The sequence below is a fragment of the Sminthopsis crassicaudata genome, chromosome 5 (assembly GCF_048593235.1).
Source record: "Sminthopsis crassicaudata isolate SCR6 chromosome 5, ASM4859323v1, whole genome shotgun sequence".
Taxonomy (NCBI): Eukaryota; Metazoa; Chordata; class Mammalia; order Dasyuromorphia; family Dasyuridae; genus Sminthopsis; species Sminthopsis crassicaudata.
The window spans coordinates 297477464-297499281 of NC_133621.1; the positions used below are offsets into that span (position 1 = coordinate 297477464).

Sequence of the window (21818 nt, forward strand, 5' to 3'; positions counted from 1 at the left end):
ATATACCTTCCATTTTATTGTCTCTCAGAGAATCCTATGACTCTTCCTAGAAGGCACCTAGAAGTGAAAAGACTGAGTAATCTAGTTCATGAGGCATGGTGGTACTCTGGTTCAAGGACTTGGGTTCCAATCCCACCTGATAACCTGTATGACTTTGACCAACTCAATGAATCTCCCTGAGGTTTTCTCAACTGCAAAATGGACCCAGAATAGAATCCCTTTCCCAAGGCCTGTGCATGGATTTCTTGAGAGTTATCATCTTTTAACAAATGGGGAAAAAAAAAAAAAAAAGAGCTTCAGGGAGACAAATAATGCCATGACCATAGTGGATGGGAGAATGATAATCAGATCTAAACCAGAGCCAGAGTTCCTTCCACTAAAATATGTCCGCCAGGATTCTGGAATCCTCTCCTTTGAGTGAAGGCATAAAAGAGCTGAATTTTCTCCAAAAAAATGACCACCCTCTAGAAGGAATAAGTCACTTTCTTATTCAACTTAAGAAAGATTTCATCAAACACCTCTGTGACACCATGCCAAAAAGAAAACAGTCCCCAAGCCTTTCAGCAGCCTTCCCAAACAAAGGAAAAAACAAGACAACTTTGCCCATTTTTATCTGCGTAAAGAGCTGGTCTATGGAGCATTTCTAAAAAAAACAGGAGCTGCTTTCTGCCCAGTATCCTACAAATAACTCAAGCCTAAGGTTCTTTAGAACCGAGAAGACCCGAGACATACCCGTTCTCTTCCCCTGCCCTCTCACCCCAGTCCTTCAAAGGAGGTCCCAGAAGCAATCCACAGGAGGTCTCTGGGATACAGACTGTCAACAAAAGGGGAATTTGGAGGGTGGACCTTTACATTGCCATCATTCACGGGTAGAGAGTAGGGGAGGATGGAATTAGCCAGCCATCTGCTCTGGTTATCCTTATATTAAAGGGCTGGGCTTAGCCAACAGACAGGAAATCTCTTAGGAGGTGTTGGCAATTTACTAAGTGCCTTGAATCAATATTGAACAGAGATCTCAGCCCACTCCCTCCCTTTCACTTCATACAACATTTCAGACTGCTCCTCAATGGAGGAGGCCAGATCGTGCCCCAGACCTTTGAACAGGAACCCAGCCTCTGTTACTTTTGTTACAATTGAACAACTTTTTTAAACAAGTCAATGCCCTTAATGAATAAATTAAGTTTTAACAGAAACAGTTCCTCTATCTTCCATGGGAAAATGCTGTTCTTTCCGACCAAGGTGGTCCAGAACAGTCGACCAGTTCCACGGATATCCCCCTGCAGACAGCTGCTAGACAAGCTAGAGCACTCAGACCTGTGGAATGTGGTGATGAGGACTTCTGCTGTACAAATCCAGGCCCGGAAAAACCGCATGCCCTATTGATGCCAGGCTGGCAACTGGTCCTTCATTCCTCAAATTTCCCCCCAGCCCAGTTCATCTGCTATCTACCTGCCAAGTTGATTTTTCTAAAGCGCAGATCTGACCATGTTACTCCTGTGCTCTGTGAACTCCAGTGGCTCCCTATTACCTCCAGAATCTAACACTAACTTCTCAGTTTGGTGTTTGAAGCTCTTCCCAAGTTGGCCCCTTCTTGCACTCTATGATCCAGCTAGACTGGTCTGACTTGCTGTGCCTCCCACACACCCCTCCATCTCCTGAGTCTCAGCCTTGGCAAAGGCAGTCCTTGATGCCCAGAATGTTGTGCCGCCCCCATCAGCCTCGTTTTCCCTTCCTCCAAAAAATCAGTTAAACTTCACCTTTTTCATCAGACATTTCCCACTTCCCTCTAAGGTTACTTTCCATCTGTTCTGTTTCCAATTTCATTGTGCCTCCCTATTTACATGTGTTCTCCTCTATTAGAATGAGTTCTTTGAAGAGAGGGGTTATTTTTTGGGTATTCTTTGTATCCCCCTAGTAAGCACCTGGTAAATGCTTCTTGATTGCCTGTCTGGTTATGGCACAATGTAAAACTGGCAACTGAGACCTAATCAGCACCTAATCCAACCAAGGAGGCTGATGAGGCTGTCCGGCTTGGCTATGGAGGACCGGCTAACTCTGAATCCTGCCCACTATTCAAGGGCCTGCTGCAAGTTCTTCCTCCTCTCTTCCCTGCATACTAAGTCCACAAGTGATCAAAAAACATTTGTTAAAGCTCTTTAAATGTAAAGCAAGAGGGCAGCTGGGATTTAAGAAGACCTCAGACACTTATTTCCCGTATGATTCTGAAAAAGTCACTTCACCCTGTTTGCCTCATGTATAAAATGAGAAGGAAATGGGTAAACCACTCCAGTATCTCTGACAAGAAAACACCAAATGGGGTCATGAAGAGCTGGGCATGGCTGAAATGACTCAATAACCCCAAGTGCACAGCACTGTGCCTCAAGTCTGCAGCCCTGCCAGCAAGGAATTCATATTCTAGCAGAGGGAAATGAAGAAATGCACAGTAATTTCAGGAGAAGACCCTAGAAATTGGTTTGATTACAGGAGGGCTACCAAGGCAAAGGTGAGGAGGGAGGGAGTTCAAGCATGGAGGAAAGAGCTTGAAATAACATGGAGGTGGAAACAGACAGCAGGGGAAGAAGTCTGACAAAGAAAGTAGAAGTAAGGCTGTAGATGCCTTTAAAGATCAGACTAATAGGCAATAGGGAGAATATGAAGGTCTTTGAGCAGGTGAGAGAAATGGCTAATTTATTTCTTAGGAACATTAATGATCAATGATGAACTGGAACCAATTAGGTGGTTAAGTGGAGAGAAGATTGATACCAAAGAAGGCAGGGAGAATGGGCAAAATTGGGGAAAAGGGGGAAGAACCCAAGATGACAAAAGTTGTACAGTTGGGAAGATGATATAGTGAACAATTTGAGAGGAGTTAAAGGATGTGAGCTGTTTTGGACAAGTCCAAGACACCAAGTGAGATTCAGATAAAGATGTCTGGCAGAGGGACAGCTAGGTGGTGCAGTGGATGGAGCACCAGCCCTGAATTCAGGAGGGCCCGAGTTCAAATGTGGTCTCAGACACTTAACACTTCTTAGTTGTGTGACCCTGGGCAAGTCACTTTACCCCAGCCTGGGGGGGGGGGGGGAGAGATGTCTGGCAGGAGAAAGATCAAATTTTGATACACAGATTTTAAAATCCTATACCTGGATGTAAGTGAAGATATACAGGCTGATGAAATTACTGAGGCAATATGTAAATAGAGAAGGTCCAAAATGGAGTCTTGGGAGATAGCCAGTGATGGAAAATGGATGATGAAGATGGGACAAGATTAAGAAGAAAGAATCAGAAAGACAGGACAACCAAGACAAAGCGATGGCATGGATGTCAAAAGAAAAAGTGTCACACAGAACAAGGGATGGTCAACAGTAGCAAAAGTTTTGATGAAATCCAGAAGAGAGAGGTCTAGGAAAAAGTCTTTGGTCTGAGGAGTTAAGAGCTTATGGGTGACTCTGGAGACGATTACACAGGATGAAGAGGAAGTTTAGCTTAGCCTTTCTAGATGTTTGGCTAGGAAAGGGACAAGGGACCCATCAGCCTGAGGGCATGACTCATAGGCCAGTGCAAAATATTAAATATTGAGGCAGCTAAGTGGCACAGTGGAGAGAGCACTGGCCCTGGAGTCAGGAGGACCTGAATTCAAATCCAGCCTCAGACACTATGATCCTAGGCAAGTCACTTAACACTGACTGCCTCCAAAAATGAAAAACAGATTTTAAAAATGTAGAATCTGGGCACATTTACAATATGAAAAGTAGAGTTATGTGAGGAAGAGATTAAAGATGAAAGAAGAAATTATAAGGGAAGGTCCAAAAACAGGGTTTGCCATAGAGTACAGAATCAGCTCTTCCAAGGGATAACTAGATGCAGTAAACAGAGCACCAGCCCTGCAGTCAGGAGGGCCTGTGTTCAAATCTAACCTCTGACACTTTACACTCCCTAGCTGTGTGACTCCAGGCAAGTCACTAGACCCCAACTGCCTCACCAAAAAAATCCTTAAAAAATATAACCAGCTTTTCCACAGAGATTAGAGCAAAGGAGACATTAAGGCACCTTGTGACTGGGATGTCAGAAAAGGTGGAGTTTATAAAATAAATACTAGACCAGTGGCATCAAAATTCTTCCCATCCTCAAAACTATAGACTGCAAGGACAGGCATCAAAAAGATCAGGGCCTCCTGGGAAACCTGCCACTGAGCTACAATCCTTTTCACTGCTATTCCTCAATAAAATGGGGCCACCCAAGTGCCTCAGTCCTTTATCAGACAGGAAGCTGCCTTCTTCAGACCAATGACTTCATAAAAACACAGGAAACCCAGACTTCTGAACATACATGACTAAATAAAGGCATTTTTTTTGCTTTTGTAGAAAGTCTAAAGTAACTTGATAAGAGTCGGCAAACCAGACGGAATGATCTTTGACACACTCACTCAAGTAGATTGAGAGGATAGGACCAATCAGGTGATTTATAACTACAAAATCCTTTAGAGATCCTTTCCCAGATCCTCTCATAACTCAGTAAAGTCAGTGCTATTATTATTAGCTACTTTTTAAAGATGAAGAAAAATGAAGTTCAGAAATTGTAACTTCACCCAGAGTCACTTAAAGACAGGATCACCCATGTCTTACTAATTCAGAATTGCATATTGATAGCCCCACAGGACAGTACCTTTAATAAATGGCTGCTGAATAAGAAAAGTTCAGTAACAACATAATACCAAGAATAGCTCTGGAAATTATTTGTCCTCAACCCAGTCCTTTCTGGTGATCCTAATTAACATATACTCTGTATTAATTAAGCTTCTCAAATCAATTTAAACTTAAAAAAAAAAAAAAAAAAAAAAAAAATTATCAGAGGCTAGATGCAAAGGCAGCATTAGAACGAAGAACCAATTTTTAATTTGGAAAAGAACAAACTAATCAGGACACATTTGGTGGCTAACCATTTCCTCCATATCCACGGGGGCATAGACATTTTTAAATCACTAAAAACCAGGGACAGTGTGAAGTCTGAGGACAGTCCCTGGACTATCTCAGAATATTGATCTCGGTCACTCAGTCTACCCCACAGTGGCAAGCTGGGGAAAGTTCCCTATAGAAAATCACTAATTTTTCCTATTGCTTAGAAAGCCCTCAATTATGGAAATCCCAGTTCTAACAAACAAGCAGAATCCAACTGGAAAGAATTCGGAGGCACATTAGCCTCTTCCATCCCCAAAGATTAAGAGCCTGGACTTAAACATATTTAATTCAAATTTGTGAAATCAGAAAATCTGAGAGTCATTCAATCCAGAAATGGTTTCCCAAAATTCAGATACCTTCCAAGTGAGAGTAGAGGAGAACGAAGGCCCTACACATGCTCAAAATCAGAAAAGAGAAAATAATACATTGGGGTCCATGGGGACCAAGCCCCCAGTTAATTTTTCTGAATTAAGTACACTCATTCAAACTCCTTAGAGGACCATCTGACTAGTAAAGTCCCTGAGGGCAGTGATATCAGTACACAGATCAGATTAGAGGGGGTGGGGATAAGCAGAGGAAACCGTTGGAATGGGAGAAAGGTAAGGCCTTTCAAAAAAAAAAAAAAAAAAAAAAGTCAAATTAAGGAGAAATAAAAACAACAGACCCAGTTTCTGAGTCAGCAAGAAACAAAATTCAATGGATTCCAGAACCCAAGCCTGCTGCTGGCATGCTGCTATCTGCATTCAGGACACTCAGAATCAGGGCAGGCTGGAGATCATTTGCCCTGACGTCAGAATATGAAACTGAGCAATGCTAAGTTCCTTTTTAAAGGGACATGCATCTGTCAGTCAGTCATGAGCTGCTCTCATCATTCCTTCTTGGGTTTATCAACATATCTAAGAATGGAGATCTTAGCAAGAGCTTGTCAGAGCTACTCACTCTGGAGTCACGCCCTCAAAAGGTTCTTTTGATGGGAGTGCTGGTTCAATTTGAGACCTGGTCTCAAGGGGTTACTAATGACTCTTGTCATTCTCCTCCCCCAAAGACCAAAACACTCCTCTGTGGGAATACAGCCCCAGGAGAAAGGATTTCTCATCCTCATAATTCCCTTTAGGGGTAGAGTGTCTCTGTACTCCCCCACCTACCAAACTTAGCTATTCTACCCCACTGTTAGGGTACTAAGAAAAGGCTTCTTAACCATGGGATACGCTAACTTGTTTTTAAAAATATTTTTATAGCTATATTTCAATAGAATTGGCTTCCTTTGCGATCCTATTTTATGTGAGGATGACTCTCTTTGCTTTTTCAGCCTGAGTGCCCACACAATTGGTCTACAGTATAGAAAGACCCCCACTCTAACCCATCAAGGTGATTGTTGACATAAGAAAGGGATCAGACATGGTTCTCTTTTTTTTTTCTTTTCTTTTTTTTAAGGCTGGGTTAAGTGACTTGCCCAGGGTCACACAGCTAGGAAGTGTTCAGTGTCTGAGACCAGATTTGAACTCGGGTCCTCCTGAATTCAAGGCTGGTGCTCCTCTATCCACTGCACCACCTAGCTACCCCCAGACATGACTCTTTTCAACAGGGAGGTGATTCAGGCCAGTTCCAATGGTCTTGTGATGGAGAGACCATCTGCACCCAAAGAGGATTGTGGGAACTGAGTGTGGGTCACAACTTGGCATTTTAACTTTTTCTCATTGTTTTCTTTCTCATTTTTCTTTTTTGATTGGATTTTTCTTGTACACCATGATAATTGTAGAAATATGTAAAAGAATTGCACATGTTTAACACACACACACACACACACACACACACACACACACATTTCACACTTGCTGTCCAGGAGAGGGAGTAGGGAGAAGGAAGAAAAACTTGGAACAAAGTTTTGCAAGGATGAATGTTGGAAATTATGCATATATTTTGAAAATAAAAACTTTAAAAAAAAAAAAAAAAGGATCAGAATGAACCCAATTAACACCCTTTTTTAACCCTTCAACAGTCTTTTCTATTCAAGGATTATTAATAGAGTGGTACACAAAACCACAGACCAGCCAGAAGTCTATCAGAGACAAAGGTGGCAAGGGGAGATATATTAGAGGGATGCAAATAAGGCAAAGCTAAAAATGACTTAGGAGAGGTGGGGCCATTTCTATTGCCTAGTCAAACCTTTCCCCCTCAAGTGCTGCGGAAGATGACGCAGGAAAAAAACCCACTAGGGAAACTGTGTAAAAATAAGAATCTTGAACTGTTGCAGACAATATAGAAGGATTTTCATTTTCCTATGTAGCAAAGAATTCATTACCCTCACAGTGAAGATGAGGAAAAGGTTAAAGGGCAGAATTCATTAGGAGATATTTAAAAATACAAACAGGAAAGTAGGGGGAGAGAAAGGGAAACACACACACACACACACACACACACACACACACACACACAGGACAATCAGAAAGTAGATTTCTAAGTTTTATAGTCCACAAAGTTGGCACAAAGTAGTTCCAGAATTAGTGGAGAAAGTGCCTTGAAATGCAAATCACTGACTACAGTCTAGAAGGGAATGAGATTAAAAATGAGAAAATGGGGGCCCATGTGGTGACATGTCATCCAGCTCATTTAATATACCAGAACTGGGATTTGAATTCAATATATTGTAGTTCCCTATGTCCCCACTCTGTAACAGATTTTTATTTTGAACGAAAAACTAAAGAAACATCCACTTCCCAATGATTGCTTCCCTATCAAAAGCAGGCCTAAGGCACAGAAGATAGATAGCCAATAGAAAAAGAAAAGAAGTGGACTAGGAGACAGGAGCCCTGGATTTAAAAATCCTCAGTATCTCTAAGCACTGTGCCTTTGAACAAAACACAACCTCTCAGAGACTGTGTCTTCATCTGTAAAATGGAGAAAATATACGTATTATCTGAATCACAGGATTGTTGGGGAGAAATGCTTTGCAAACATTAAGCCAAGATATCATTGTGAATCAACAATATGGGTCAGGCAATGAAGTCAGAACAGTGAGCATTTTTAACTACCTACTGTGGGCCAAGCATTTATAAAGTACCTACTAAAGGCGAGGCACTGTTAGCTCTAACGATACCAAAAAAGGTAAAAATCATTTCCTGCCTCTGAAGAGGTTTATGATCTAATAGGGGAGCAACAACATGAAAACAATTGTGTATAAATCAGTTACATACAAGATGAATGGACATATCTAAGATGGGAGGGAGAATGGAGAAGGCTTCCTTAGGCTGGGATGCACTCTAGGCATGGGACAGAGCCCAAAGATGGTGACTTGTGAGTTAAAAAGTTAAAGTAACCTCCCAGCAGGGTTTCTGTGAGGAAAGCTAGGCCTTGTCTCAGAGGAAGATCTAGATTCAAGTGCTGCCTCAGATACATACTAGTAGCTCTGCGATCATGGACAAGTCATCTGCTTCAATGGAGCAACTGTCCATGCCAGGAGGTCCCTGAACCTGAGGGAAAATATTGCAGACCAAAAGGAAAAATGTATCTAAATGGGTGCTACAGGGATGCCTAGATGGTGAAGTGGATAGAAGACTGACCGGGAAATCAGGAGGACCTGAGTTCAAATCCCACCTCAGACATTTAACACTTTAGCTGTGTGATGTAAAGGGCTGCTACAATTATGTTGACAACATGGAAGCAGAAGACGGGGTTCCAATCCAGGATTTGAAAAATGAATAAAGTTTTGCTATCTCTAAACCTCATCTAAGTTTACTCAACTACAAAATGAAGTCAGTAAAACCTGCCAGTGTTCCCTTTTTGTGCTTATAAAAAAGTGACTAGGGAGTGAGCTCCATTCCCCATCCCAAGACCATCCCCCACTGCAAGACCTGGTCGCTGCCAGGGACCCCACCCTGGCCAAAATCACTACAGGAAGAAGGGTGAAGGCCACTCCATCAAGGGTGAAGGCCAAGAGACCTCCACAGCCTGCCCTGAGCCAAACAAAGGGAGGATTTCTGGGGCATTTCCTGTCCTAGGCACCTCAAGAGATGTTTTACAGTGAATTAGGGACATTCATTCAATTCTGAAACCAGCAAGATGTGTGTTATTTATTCTCTGTTTCTGGAACATGAGATTCAGAAGGAGGCGTGGGTAGGATTGGGCTTTTCACCCCTTTTTGTTTCTTTCTGGAGAAGGCTAAGGCTATGCTGAGAGGAAAAACAACTACCAACTCCTCCTCTCCTTTTGAAATAAAAATGTCAAGCTGGTTTGGGGCAGTCCTAAGGTACTTCATTGAAGGATTAGCAAGAAAGGAAACGGCAGGAAGCAAGCCTCTCCCGGCTTCCAAGCAATATTCTACCAGGCTCCATCAGGATGCCCAGTAAAAGAAGCCAAAATAAGCAAACTGGGATTAATCTGCACATCTAACATAGAAGAGAATAAATTGGATACCCTTGGCCCATAGCCAAGTGAAGTTTAAATTTTTTTTTTTTTTTTTTTAAAGAAGGGTCTCCATAACAGCTCACAATTAGAACCACTAAAGCTTCTCATCTGCTCTCCAGCTTGGATCTCAACAGATCAAAACCAGAATGATCTGGGACCCAAAGCTCCGTTTCTAGGAGTTTATGAAATGCTGGCTCATATTTCCACAGCCAATGGTGGCTACAAAAAATTATCCCATGAGTCATCCCGTTTGCTTCTCACAATAGCCCTATGAGGCAGGTAGCAGGGTAACTATCATTATCTCATTTTACTCTGCTCAGAGAGATTTTCAGAGACTGGAACCTGGGCCTACTTTGGCCTCCCAGCCCAAGGCATCAAATCCACTTCCCTCCAAACCAAAGCGCCCGAGATCGATCAACACCAGCATTTAACGAGGCGCGAGATCTCCCAAATTGCTGAAAAGGGCGGCTTTTTACTGTCATACTCAGCCTGGGGTGAGCCAGCCATCTGCGGTCATAAAGGCTCTAAAATTATAAGGCATGATTTTGAAGTTTTTAATTACCCCCAATTATCTACTAAATGACTCTTCACTTTCTGACTGGACCTAAACTTGCCTCAGTTAGCAAAGCTTTCAACGTGCTGGAAGTCTTCCTCCACTCTCCTTTCTCACACTCTCCCCTCCCCCAACTAAAAATGGGCTCTTCCTTCCCAGAACTTCCATAATGCTGAGAGGCTTCCCATGAAGCTTCTATGACTACATGCTTAGCACTGGGCAGAAGTGGGGAGTAGGGGTGTTAGGCTGCCTCTGAGTCCTCCCCTACACAGGCCAGCCTGCTCCTCTACTAGTCTACCATCTACTTGTGATTAAGGATTTTCTTATAGAGCCACAGCTGTCAAGCAAGCAAATTGTCCAAATTAAAAATCTGATTCCTCTGGGGTTTTTTGTTTTTTTTTTTTTGGTTTGTTTGTTTTAAAGGCAAGACAAATCAGTAACTGCTCAACTTCCCAGAAAATCAAACTTAGCCACATTGTTACAGGATGAACAAGTCAGGTCTCTACTTTCAACAGTAACTGACGCATCCTGTTACTTTCAAAGCCAGGAAAAGAAGTCAATGAGAACCCAGCAGAAAGTGAGTGAGGGAGGGAGGACTGGGGACAAACAGCTGTGTTTCTCGTAGGAAACATGTGCTACAAAATACAAACTTCCCAGGCTCTGGCCTGGCAGAAGTGATTTGTTCTAGTCCCCCACTTGTTGCAGGGACTGGCTTAACCTCCGAAGGCACCTTTCTCAGCTCAGGAGACCTAACCAAAGAGACCTTTTCTGCCTTTTATCTAGCATGACTTTTTTTTTTTTTTTTAAACTCCAGTTTAAAAAAAACAAAAAGGCACAAAATCCCAACTGGGATTAGCTTCCCTTCTCTCCTCCCTACTAGGGGCTTCGGGCTCACCGAGGACCTGCCCTCAAGCCCCACAGGGTGTGGCCCAGGAGGGGAAGGGGAGGGGGAGGGGAGAGGGCAATCAGGAAAAAAGCCCCAAACAGTTGCACAAACAGGAAGGAGGAAACTTAGATCAGCCCAGAGCTGAGCCACAAAAGATGGGTGGGCTCCTCCGTTAGGCAAGGTGATCAGAGAGAGAGAGCACAGAGTTGAGGGCTGCACCTCACTCTGAGCAAGTTGGGACAAGGTAAAGAAGGCTGAGACAGAACCCAGGGCTAACACTTTATCCCCAGTGGCTCTCCAGACCAAAGCAGGGGTCCGAGGGCACAAGCAGCGCCCAGGGAGATAATGCCCAGGTTCGGGCAGCCGCAGCTCCCACTCCCTTCCTCGGCCCAACTACACCCAGCTCCCTCCACCCTCCCTTTCTTGGTTCCACAGAAGGCAGCCAAGCGAATGAGGAAGTCACGATGGGCGGGCGGAAACCAGGGCTGAGCTCAGAGCAATGTCTGCGAGCAGGACCGTCTGCCTCTGACTCAGGAGCTAACCCTGACAGCTGCCAACGGTCTGCAGGCTGCCCGTTACCTCCGAGCGTGGCCTGCAAGCTCCAAAAAGCGCCCAGAAGCCAGGCTGCCCCCTGGCACGGTCCGCAGCCCGGCCAGCCGCCCCTCCCCGCCGGGGATGAAAAAGTTTGGCCAACTTCGGGGCTCTCCCAGGAAGCGGCCACTGCAGGGAGGCGAGCTCCCGAGGAGGGAGAGGGGGAAGGGAGAGGGGACCGCGTCTCCGGGAAACTGAGTCACCCCCGGCTCCGAGGGATGCAGGGGAGGGAGGGAGAGGCCAGGCTCGCGGCCAAAGTCAGCGGGGAGTGAGCTCCGGGAGGGCAGGGACTTCGTCTTTGTCTCTACCTGGGTCGGGACTGGGAGGTGACATTAAGTACTCCTATTGAATGGGAAATAAGGAAGAAACAGAAAAGGGGAGACGGGAAGGGGGAAAGAAAAGGGAGATTGAAGGGGGGAGAGGAAAAGAGATAGAAAAGAGAAAAAAGAAAAGGGGAAGAGTGAGAAAGAAGGGAAAGAAAAGGAGGAGACAGGGAGAGAAAAAGGACAGATGGGAAAGAGGGGGAGACAGACATGGGAAGGAGACGGAAAGGGGGAAGGAAAAGAAAACGGGGAGAAAAAATGGGGAGACAGAACGAGAAGGGAAACGGGCAGCAGGGGGATGAAATTCGGCTGGGTTCGGACGCTCGGGGCACCTCCCACCCACCGGGTGACCCCTTCGCCCACCTAGCGCCCCCACTCCAGCTCGGACCCTCAATTCCCAGAGCCCGAGCTAGCCCCGCCTCGGCCAGCGGCACTTCCGTCCCCCCGGGGCCGCGGAGCCTGCCCTCGGGGAGCTGCCTGTCGCGCGGGCCCACAGCGCCCCGGGAGGGCAGCCTTCCAGCAGCCCGCCCGCACCCCATTTCCGGGCCCGCCGAGGCTGCGAACCTAGCTCGCGCCCGCCCGGCCGCCGCACTCCGGCGTGCCTCCCCGCCGCCCGCCCAGCTCACGGGCGCGCCCCCCACGGCGCGCGCAGGGGCCGCCGTTGGCCCCGGAGAACGCGGCGAGCTCACCTGAGCCGAGTCGGGTCCCTCGAGCGGACGTCCGGCCGCTTCCGTGCGCCTCCTCCGGCTTGCCACCTGCGCTCAGGCGGAGGGGACGAAGGCGAGCTGCAAGGACGGGAAGGCGGACGGGAGGGAGCGAGCGAGGCCGGCAGCGCCAGCCAGCCAGCAGGTCAGGGTGGTTCTGCCTTGTGCCCCGGCCTGCCTGCCCAGGAACGGCAGTGTTCTGCTAGCCGCGTCTCGCCTCACCGCGCCCAGCCCAGCTTCGCCGCTCCCCGCGCCGCCCCGCCCCGCCTTCCAGCCGCTCTCACCCAATGCAATGCGAGCCGCTCGGCCTGGGACACGCCCCCGAGTCATCCGTACTCAATAGTGGCCTTTTAACGTGCTGACGGACATGTATCTCGGCCCATGGAGAGCTGGGGAGGCGGGACGATTGAAGCCAAAGGCACGGGCTTTTCCTTAGCTCGGTTCGCTTTTTCCCCTCCCCTCGGCCGCCTCACCCTCCAAGGCCCCGCCCCCTCGCTTAAACTTGCCCACTAGCGACCTGCTTTTGCGTTTGATAGATAGATGATTCGACCCGTGAAAACCGAGTGGGAGGAGGGAGAGGCGTTGGAAGCCAGAGGGACCGGACTTTCCCTCCAACCCACCCTTCTCGCTTCCCCCTCCCTCCCACCTTTCTAGGCGGGAGCTCCGCCCCTCTAAAGGATCTCCAACGGACCGCCGGGTTTGAGGACGATGATTGGCAGCAGGAGGAGCCAACCAAAAGACGGCTGCTGAAACCCTGGAACCGGCTGCTCGGGCTAAGCTTCCCGGCTTTTGGATGGGGCGAGGCGGGTGAAGGGAGGTGCTGGAGCTCGGGGCGGGTTTTATGGTTCTGGCCCAAAGAGAGGGGCGTCGGGGGAATGGACCCGGCCGCAGGATTTCTAACGCTTTCCTCCGGTCCCTTGCAAATTAAAAGTCGAGTGTGCCCACTTCGCAGATGACGAAATTGACGCTCGCAGAGTGGAAATGTGACAGGATCACCCCGGGATTGGGGTTTGAACCGAAGTCGCCCAGCCCCCATTTCCCACTCGGTCCATCCTCCCCGAGCCTCGAGGAAAATGACCTCACCTCCGAACGCTCGGGGAAATGCAAAACTTGCCTCCCGGGAGACCTGGGCCTTCCCACCCCGCCCTTCTCGGGGCTCCTTTGTCCCAAAGGAAAGGTGGCCCTCCCCCAGCCAAGGTTAACCAGTGCCCTTGATCCCGTCTCCCTGGGGCACCTCCGCGCTGATTCATCCGCCCTGCCCAGCCCACTCCCTGTGGGTGTACCCCGGAGCTGCCCGGGCCCTCCCACATCTCGGGACCCCAAATCCCCCTCCCCCCTCACTGCTCCGGGTCACTGCCAGCCCCGGCCCTCGGACTCGGGAGAGGGGGTGTCCCCCCGCTCCTCGCTCCTGCTCTTTCCCACGTGCGCCCCTCTCTCCACGGCCACAGCTAGCACCCACCGCAGCGCTGGCACCTCTCACCCGACGGGCGCCTGCGGCCTCGGGGCTCCCCTCGCGCCACTCCACCCCCCAAAGCTGCGGACACGGCGCCCCTCCCTTCCACGTAGTTCTCCTCACCGCTCGGATAAAACGCGAAGTGTTACTCAGCGCGGAAAGAAAGCTGCCCAACCTTACCCTTCTTATCTCCGCATTCACCGGAGAGACATCCCGAGACAACGGCTCCCAAGGCTACTTAGCGGTCCCTTTGTATGGTAACAGGCGTCCCCAAAGGGTTGGCCATTTCATATTCCGCACCCTTCATATGTTTCCATTCCCGTTAGAATTAGGGACAATTAGGGTGCCGGGGATAGAGCACCCGCTCTGCAGTAAGGAAGAGCCCAGTTCTAATCAGTCAGACACTAGCTGCGGGACTCTGGGTCCTGTTTGTCTCAGCTCCACATCTGTAAAATGGGTACTCATCGGAGAAGGAAATGGCAAACCTCGCCGGTATCTTTGCCCGAAGATTCTAGGGGTCCCTTCGATGCAGACAGGCTTGATCAACAACAATCAGAACAGAGATTCCTAAAGCAGAAACTGTTTCTTTAGATTTCCCTGTCCACCTTGGACACAATGTAATCTCAAAAGGCCCAGACACTGAAAGAGATCAATCCTAAGTGTAAACAGTACCGAGAAAGCCTTAATTTTAGAGGCATCAAATGTTTTGATAATTGGAGGATATATCAAGATTTAATTCCATACACCCCTGGAAGCAGCTATTTGAATAAAATAGCAAAGTCTCTAGGAATTAAGATAGTCTAGAGCAGCGCTCCTCAAACTTGTTAAATAGGGGGCCAGTTCACTGTCCCCCAGGAGGGCCGGACTATTGTAAAAACAAACGCTCACACTGTCTCCGCCCCTCAGCCCGTTTGCCATAACCGGGTGGGCCGCATAAACGTCCTCAGAGGCCGCATCTAGTTTGAGAACCCCTGGTCTAGTGGCTAAGGGGCCACGTGAGCCAAGGAGTTTCATTCTGGCTAATCATCCAGGGGAAGCGCACTGTACAGGGCTTGCGAGCAGTGACACTAGAAAGCCAGCCCCTTGGGGTTATCTCTAGAACCCTGAGGTGAGAATAAGAAGTGGGGGAGGGTCTCAATCAGCCACAGAGCCCAGAGAAAATGCTACAGCTAGATCTGAAACAGATATAGGGTGATTGGGAGATGGGGGAGTAGACAACAGTAGATGCAGGAATCCAGAAAGGTTTCTTATCAAAAGTGTCACTTGAGCTGAGCCTCAAGGGAAATCAGGAACTCTGAACAAACCCCTTATTTTAAAAATGATCTGAGGTAATCCTAGGACATTTCCTGGGGGTGTTCACTAAACAGATTCTTATTTGTTTTTTTTAAAGATGAATATTTGGTGACTATCCAATAATAAAGGCTATTTTTAGTCATCAAAACAACTAAAGAAACTAAAACTGAAATGAAAATCCCTTTAAAGTTAGTCACTCAACTTTATATTTAATGACATAGACTTTTAGAAAGATACTAAATGTTGCATTACATAAAGATAAATCTGGTCTTTATACTTTGTCAGACATTGAGTTCTATTACATCCCCATTGCCCTCTGAGAGATGATCAATGATTGGAAAGCAAAGTTTCGGTAGAATGATGGAGCCAGAAGTCAGACTAGGGGGACAGAGCGAGTGGAAAACCACCAGAGTCCCAAAATATAGACTATGAATTTCTAGAAGTGAAGCAAGCAAAGGAGACGAGAAATGAAGTGATACCTTAAGAGAAAAGGTGGCCACAGGATGGAAAAAAAAAAATTGGTATTTTTAAAAAATAGGTTAGAAGAATAAAATATTATGAGCCTTCCTGGGAAAATGGAGGAAAATCAAGAAATGGGAAGTCATAATAATGATGAAGACCAAGTTCAGAAGGAGCACAGAATTGGAAAAGATGGAATGACAGGTAGCTAGAATCAAAAGGAGCCACTTCATGGGCTGAGTCCTCCAGGGTAAGAAAATTTCAAGTAATAAATGAAAAGGATGGCACCAACAGAGCAAGAGAGAAAATAACATTTTAAAATGGAGTTTAATTTCTTGCCCACGGTCACAAAACTAATAAATGTCAGGGATAGGGTTTAAACCCTATCCCTGAGGACTTTGGGGTTCCTCTCTTTCCCTGATGTCAGATTGATTTCATGAAAAAGAGAGGATGACTGTAGAAACTAGGTCGGGGAGAACAGATGGAAAGATGGAAGGAGCAAGAAGGCATGCAGAGATAAGATAGAAGAAACAAGCCATACAGAATTCCAGATTTAGAACCAGGAAGGGACTTAAAAGTTATCTGGTATACTTCCCCATTTTACAGATGAGAGAACTTAGATCCAGGGACATAAAGCGAGCTTTGGCAAGCCATTGATTGAGACCCAAGGAAAGGGGAACATGAATGAAATGAAAGCAGAGCTTTGGATTCTGCTCTGCCTGCTGGACTCCCTACTCTCCCAAATATGGACTTCCCAAAGTCTTTCTGTTGGTTTCTCTCCAGTGATAGGTGTGCCCTCTTTGGGAATCTTCAAGCAGACATTCAGAGACCATTGAATAGGTCTAGTATACTAGACATTCCTTTCACGCATAAGTCAGATTCCTTTACTGCTCAAATCTCAATTTCGGTATTTCTCTCTGCCTCTCTATCTCTTTCTCTGAGTCTTTCTCCCTAAGAGATCCATCTACTCCAAGAATCACCTAACATCTCTATGTGGATGATTCACAAATTAATATACTCAGCTTAGACCAGTTCTACATTCCCAGTTACCCACTAAATATTTCTAGAGTACTTGGATGGCATCCCAGCATTTCAAATTCAATCTTCTCTTCCTTCCCCAAACTTGCTCCTCCCACTGACTTTCCTATTTCTGCCAAAGATACCACTATTCTAGCCACTCTACTATTCCACAGTCCTTGTTGCCTATTTCTTCTCCCTCACTGTCCAGGTCAAGTCAGCCTCTAAATTACTCAGATCTACCTTCCTTTTGATGGGTAGCAAATTGACCATCTTTCCTCTACTCAACTATAAGCTCCTTGAGGATGGGAACCCTAACTCATTAATGTCTGGATCCCCAAAACGGGGATCCCTGTAAAATTAATTGATTTAATGGATAAATGAAGATTATCGTAATAAGAAATAATAAGAAAGATTATCATAATAAGAAAGACAAGCAGAAAAGAGCTCTGGAGTTGTCTAGACATATGGAACCTAGTGCTAGCCTTCTCTATCTTCTTGTGTGTTTCAGATCCCTTGGGTTGTCAATATGGTGAAACCCATGGAACCCTCTCAGAATCATGATTTTAAATGTATAAAATAAATCACATAGAATTATACAGGGAACCAATTATAGTGAGATAATTACCAATTTTTTTTTCTAACAAGGTACATACTCTAAAAGGCCCTCACTACACTCAGATTGGTCAATAAGATCACAGAATTTTGGAGTTGGCACTTCCAGTTGATCAATGATGGACAGAGACAGCTACACCCAGAGAAGGAACACTGGGAAGTGAATGTAAATTGTTAGCACTACTGTCTATCTACCCAGGTTACTTATACCTTCGGAATCTAATACTTAATGTGCAACAAGAAAATGGTATTTACACACATGTATTGTATCTAGGTTATATTGTAACACATGTAAAATGTATGGGATTGCCTGTCATCAGGGGGAGGGAGTAGAGGGAGGGAGGAGATAATGTGGAAAAATGAGTACAAGGGATAATATTATTTTAAAAAATTTATTCATGCATATATACTGTCAAAAAAATTTATAAATAAAATAAAAAAAAAAAAAGAATTTTGGAGTTGGAGACCTATCCTATCAGTCCAAGATCTAATATCATCTAATATTAGGGCAACTTCTTTATTTTTAAGCCAGAGAAGCTACAGAAAAAGCAGACAAGCATCTCAAGACTTTGGTTTGGATTGTTTCTGTCTAGATCTGACATTTCATTTCTGTGGATTTCTAGTGGGGAAACTATTTATGAAGATCTGTGAGTGGTCCATAAATGATAGTTTTAGAGAATCATCTGGGGTCATACAGCCGATAAGTCAGATATTCCCGACACTTACTCAATAAACTCCTAGGAATCACATACCCTGTGCCAGGCAATGTGCTAGGGATACAAAGAAAAGCAAAAGATCAGTCCTCTATCATGTGTCTACATTGCATCTTAGTTCAGTTGCCTTGCTGATAAGTGGTATAGCCAGCATTCGACCTGAGACAGATGTTCTACCATCTCCAGACTTTGTGATCCAAGCACCCTGGGATTTATATTGTTCCTTTATTCTGAGTGACACCAAATTTCAATCATTTCTGACCATCACCAAATTCAGGCAAGCAGCACCGGTAATGATTGCCGTGAGCAAATAGCTTACTGAAGGAAGAAAGAAAGGAAAATGGGCCAACATGGACAGGGAGCCCATTTTCTGATGAGGGGGAAGCTGAGTAGTCTGGGAAAAGATGCATCACCCCCAAGACAGAGTGGGAGTTGGAGCAGCTTAAGGTAAGCATGGGTTAGAAGTTCTTGGGCAGCTATGGCTAAGGTTGCCCAGGATACCTCTGTCCTTCGCACAGGTGCACAGAAGGGCAAAGGGAAAGCAGGGGATTGGGGAAGTTCTCATCTTGCCCAAGAGAAGCATTCACTTCCATCTCTGAGATATTTAACTAAAGGAAATTGTAACAAAACCACAGAGTGTCTTGATCAAGATAGGGAGGTGCCGGCAAATATGATGAAAGAGACTCATGGCTAAATGTCCTTGGTGTGAACAGATGGCAAAAATAGTAAGAAACTGATGAAGGAAAAGAGTGTTCTTCTCATGGGGGTGTTGGGTAAGATAAGACCACATCAGACAGAGCTGTTGTTCAAGGAGGAGAAAGAGTTAACATGCCACGCTATTCCAGTCAAGTCCATGTGGCAGAGGCGTGTCTGGTCCAAAGGTCCAGGGTTATATGGAGTGAGGGAGAGGCAGGCTGGCATCATGGAAGAGACCTAGATTTAGAAGACCCAAGTTTGAAGCCTGACTCGTTCCTTACTAGTAGTTTGGAATGAGACATGTCACATCTCTGGGCCTCAGTTTCCCTTTCTGTAAAATGGAGGGAACTGAACTTGATGACCTCTGTGGTCCTTTCAACTCTAGATCCTAGGAACACACTTATTTTGACTCCAGCCCATATCTGATTGGACAGAGCCCCAAATCAGAAACTTCATAACCATTTTGTCACGAGGACTCTATAGTTCCTCCTAAAGCCCAAGGGCCACTGCTCCATGCCCACCTTAAATTTCTCAGTCACTTGAAGCCATCCCAACTCTCAGACCTTAGACTATGAAATGGTCCTTTCTGGTTTTTTTTCTTCTGCTGCTTTCTCACTCCTCTCGGTCCTTTGACCCTCCCAGATTATTTTGGTTTACCACCCTTAGATAATATTTCTAAAGTGCTGGCACATAGTAGGTGCTTAATAAATGCTTTTCTTATGTATAATTGATTTAATGATTGCCTTCTCAGTGTCTTCTTTTCAAAAGGCCTTTCTCAAAGGGTGGAGGGAAGGAATTTGGAAATCTTTTAAAAGTATAAACATATCAATAGATCAATTATAATATATCAATATATCATAAATATATAATGATTAAAAAAATCAAAAAGATGAAAAAAAAACAGATAAAAAAAAAATCAACAAATGCTTGCTCCTTGTTCCCCATTTCCCTACCAGAACCTGACTTTTCTGTAGGTTGGGACTCAAGGCTAGTTATTTCTTGATGAGCAGGATGATTTCAGAAGAGTCTGCAAAGACTTACATGATCTGAAACGAAGTGAAATGAGCAGAACCAAGAGAACATATTGTACACCATAACAAGATTATGTGGTAATCAACTATGATGGACTTGGCTCTTTTCAACAATGAAGTGATTTGAGGCAATTCCAATAGACTTGGGATAGAAAGGACCATCCACACCCAGAGTGAGGACTGTGGGGAATGAGTGGATCACACCTTTTTTGTTGTTGGTGATTTGCTTGTTTTTTTTCTTGTTTTTTTTTTTCCCCCTTTTGATATATTTCTTGTGTAGCATGACAAATATGGAAATGTTTAGAAGAACTGCACATGTTTAACCTCTATTGGATTGCTTGCTATCTTGGGGAAAGGGGAGAAGAGAGGGAGAAAAAATTGTAACATGAGGTTTTACAAAGGTGAATATTGAAAATTATCTTTTCATGTATCTGGAAAAATAAAATACTATTAAAGATTTCAAAAGGAGTTCAAGAAAAATGTCAATGCTAAAAAAAAATGAGTGTCATAAATAAATCATGATTAAAAAAAAAAAAAAGATGAAGAAAGCAAATAAGTCACCAAATACTTGTTCCTTGTTCCCTATTTCCCTATCAGAGCGTTGTTTTTCTGTAGCTTGGGACTCAAGGGTAGTTATCTCTATAATACCTGTATATATTACACATATATCCCCCTACAGAATGTAAGTTTCTCCAGGACATGGACTGTTTCATTTTTTGCTTTGCATCTCCAGCACCCGGTCCAGTGCCTGGTACAAAGAGACTTAAGAAATGACTTTTGGTTGAGTCTACTCAAGGAATCCCACTCCTCCTTGACCCTTTGGTATTCTGGGCTTGCTGCTGCCCAGCCCCAGCGGGTCCCTTGTTTGCTTCCTCTGACCCTTTTCCCAGGCCATCTAACATTACTGATAAAGGTCATCAAGCCCCTGCTGACCATGCCTGCTACAAATTTATGCTATTTAACCTCAGCTGGGTCCTCGGAGGTGCTCACTGCTCCTTATTTATCTCGTGTTGACATTCTATTGAATTCCCCAAACAGCTGTTGGAAACTTATTGCACTGTCCTCGAGCCCCCATCCCCACCTGCCCCTTTTATTCTCAACCGATGATCTCACCTCCCACTTTCAGAGATGAAGGACAGCCAAGGTGGCCTTCAATCTCTCTCCTCTGGACCTCAAATCTCCCCATATCTTCAACTTCCTTCTTGTTTAACTCCTCCTACCTTCTCACCAAGGAAGAATCTCTCTTTTTCAAAGCTAACTTCCTAATTAGGGCTTTGGAGCTAGGCCTCCCAAGGCCTCCAAGCATCATCCCTGGGATGAGAACCTGAGGGATGAAAGGGACTTCAGACACCATGTTTAGAGAAACAGAGGGCCCCCCCCCCAAATGTTGTGACTCACCCAAGATCACAAGGTAGTAAGAGTCAGAGGCAGAATCCAGGTCGTCTAACCTTAGGGTCAGTGCTCTTTGTACTGGATCAGGTTGCCTCCAGCAACCCCCTCACTCTACAGAGGGGGAACCTAAACCCCGGCAAAGGGCACTCCCCAGAATAAAGAGGGGCAGAACTGGGATATGAACCCAGGTACCCTGACTCCAAATCCATGTTATTCTTTGGACTTCAATCCATATTCATCCTCTTTCTATTTTTCTGTTTCTCCTTTTCTCCTTCTCTCTCTCCCTCTCTGTCTCTGTCAATTTCTCTGTCTCTGTCTCTGTGTGTGTCTCTGTATCTGTATCTCTGTCTCTGTCTCTTTTTCTCTTTCCTTCTCTCTTTATCCCTGTCTCTACCTCTGTCCCCATCCTCCTCCTTTGTCTGTCTGACTGTCTCTGTCTCTCTTTCCTCCTCTTTTTCCCTGTCTCTCCTTCTGTCCCAATCCCCTTCTTCCCCCCTCTCTTTGTCTCTCTGCCTCTGTCTCTCCCCTCCTCCCCACCTTTGTGAGATGACAACCTCTCCTTTATTAGATTGATACCACCGGTAGTATTATCCCCCATTCTTTAGATAGCAAAACAGAATCAGAAAGTTTAAGTGACTTGTCCAGGGTCACAGAGTGTGGGTGGTGGCCACCCACATCCAAACACACTGCAATCTAGAAAGAATGAATGGGGCCGTCCAGATGGGGAGAGAAG

General features: G+C 45.5%; 1 protein-coding gene across 1 annotated transcript in view; it reads right to left on the bottom strand.

Moving 5' to 3' along the window:
* The window catches only part of MYH9 (myosin heavy chain 9), a 79518-nt gene extending 66868 nt beyond the window's left edge, over window positions 1-12650 (bottom strand). The window contains exon 1 of the mRNA XM_074271574.1: window positions 12402-12650. The gene's annotated coding sequence lies outside the window, so the exon portion shown is untranslated. The remainder of the gene's footprint in view (window positions 1-12401) is intronic.
* Window positions 12651-21818: the final 9168 nt, after the last annotated feature.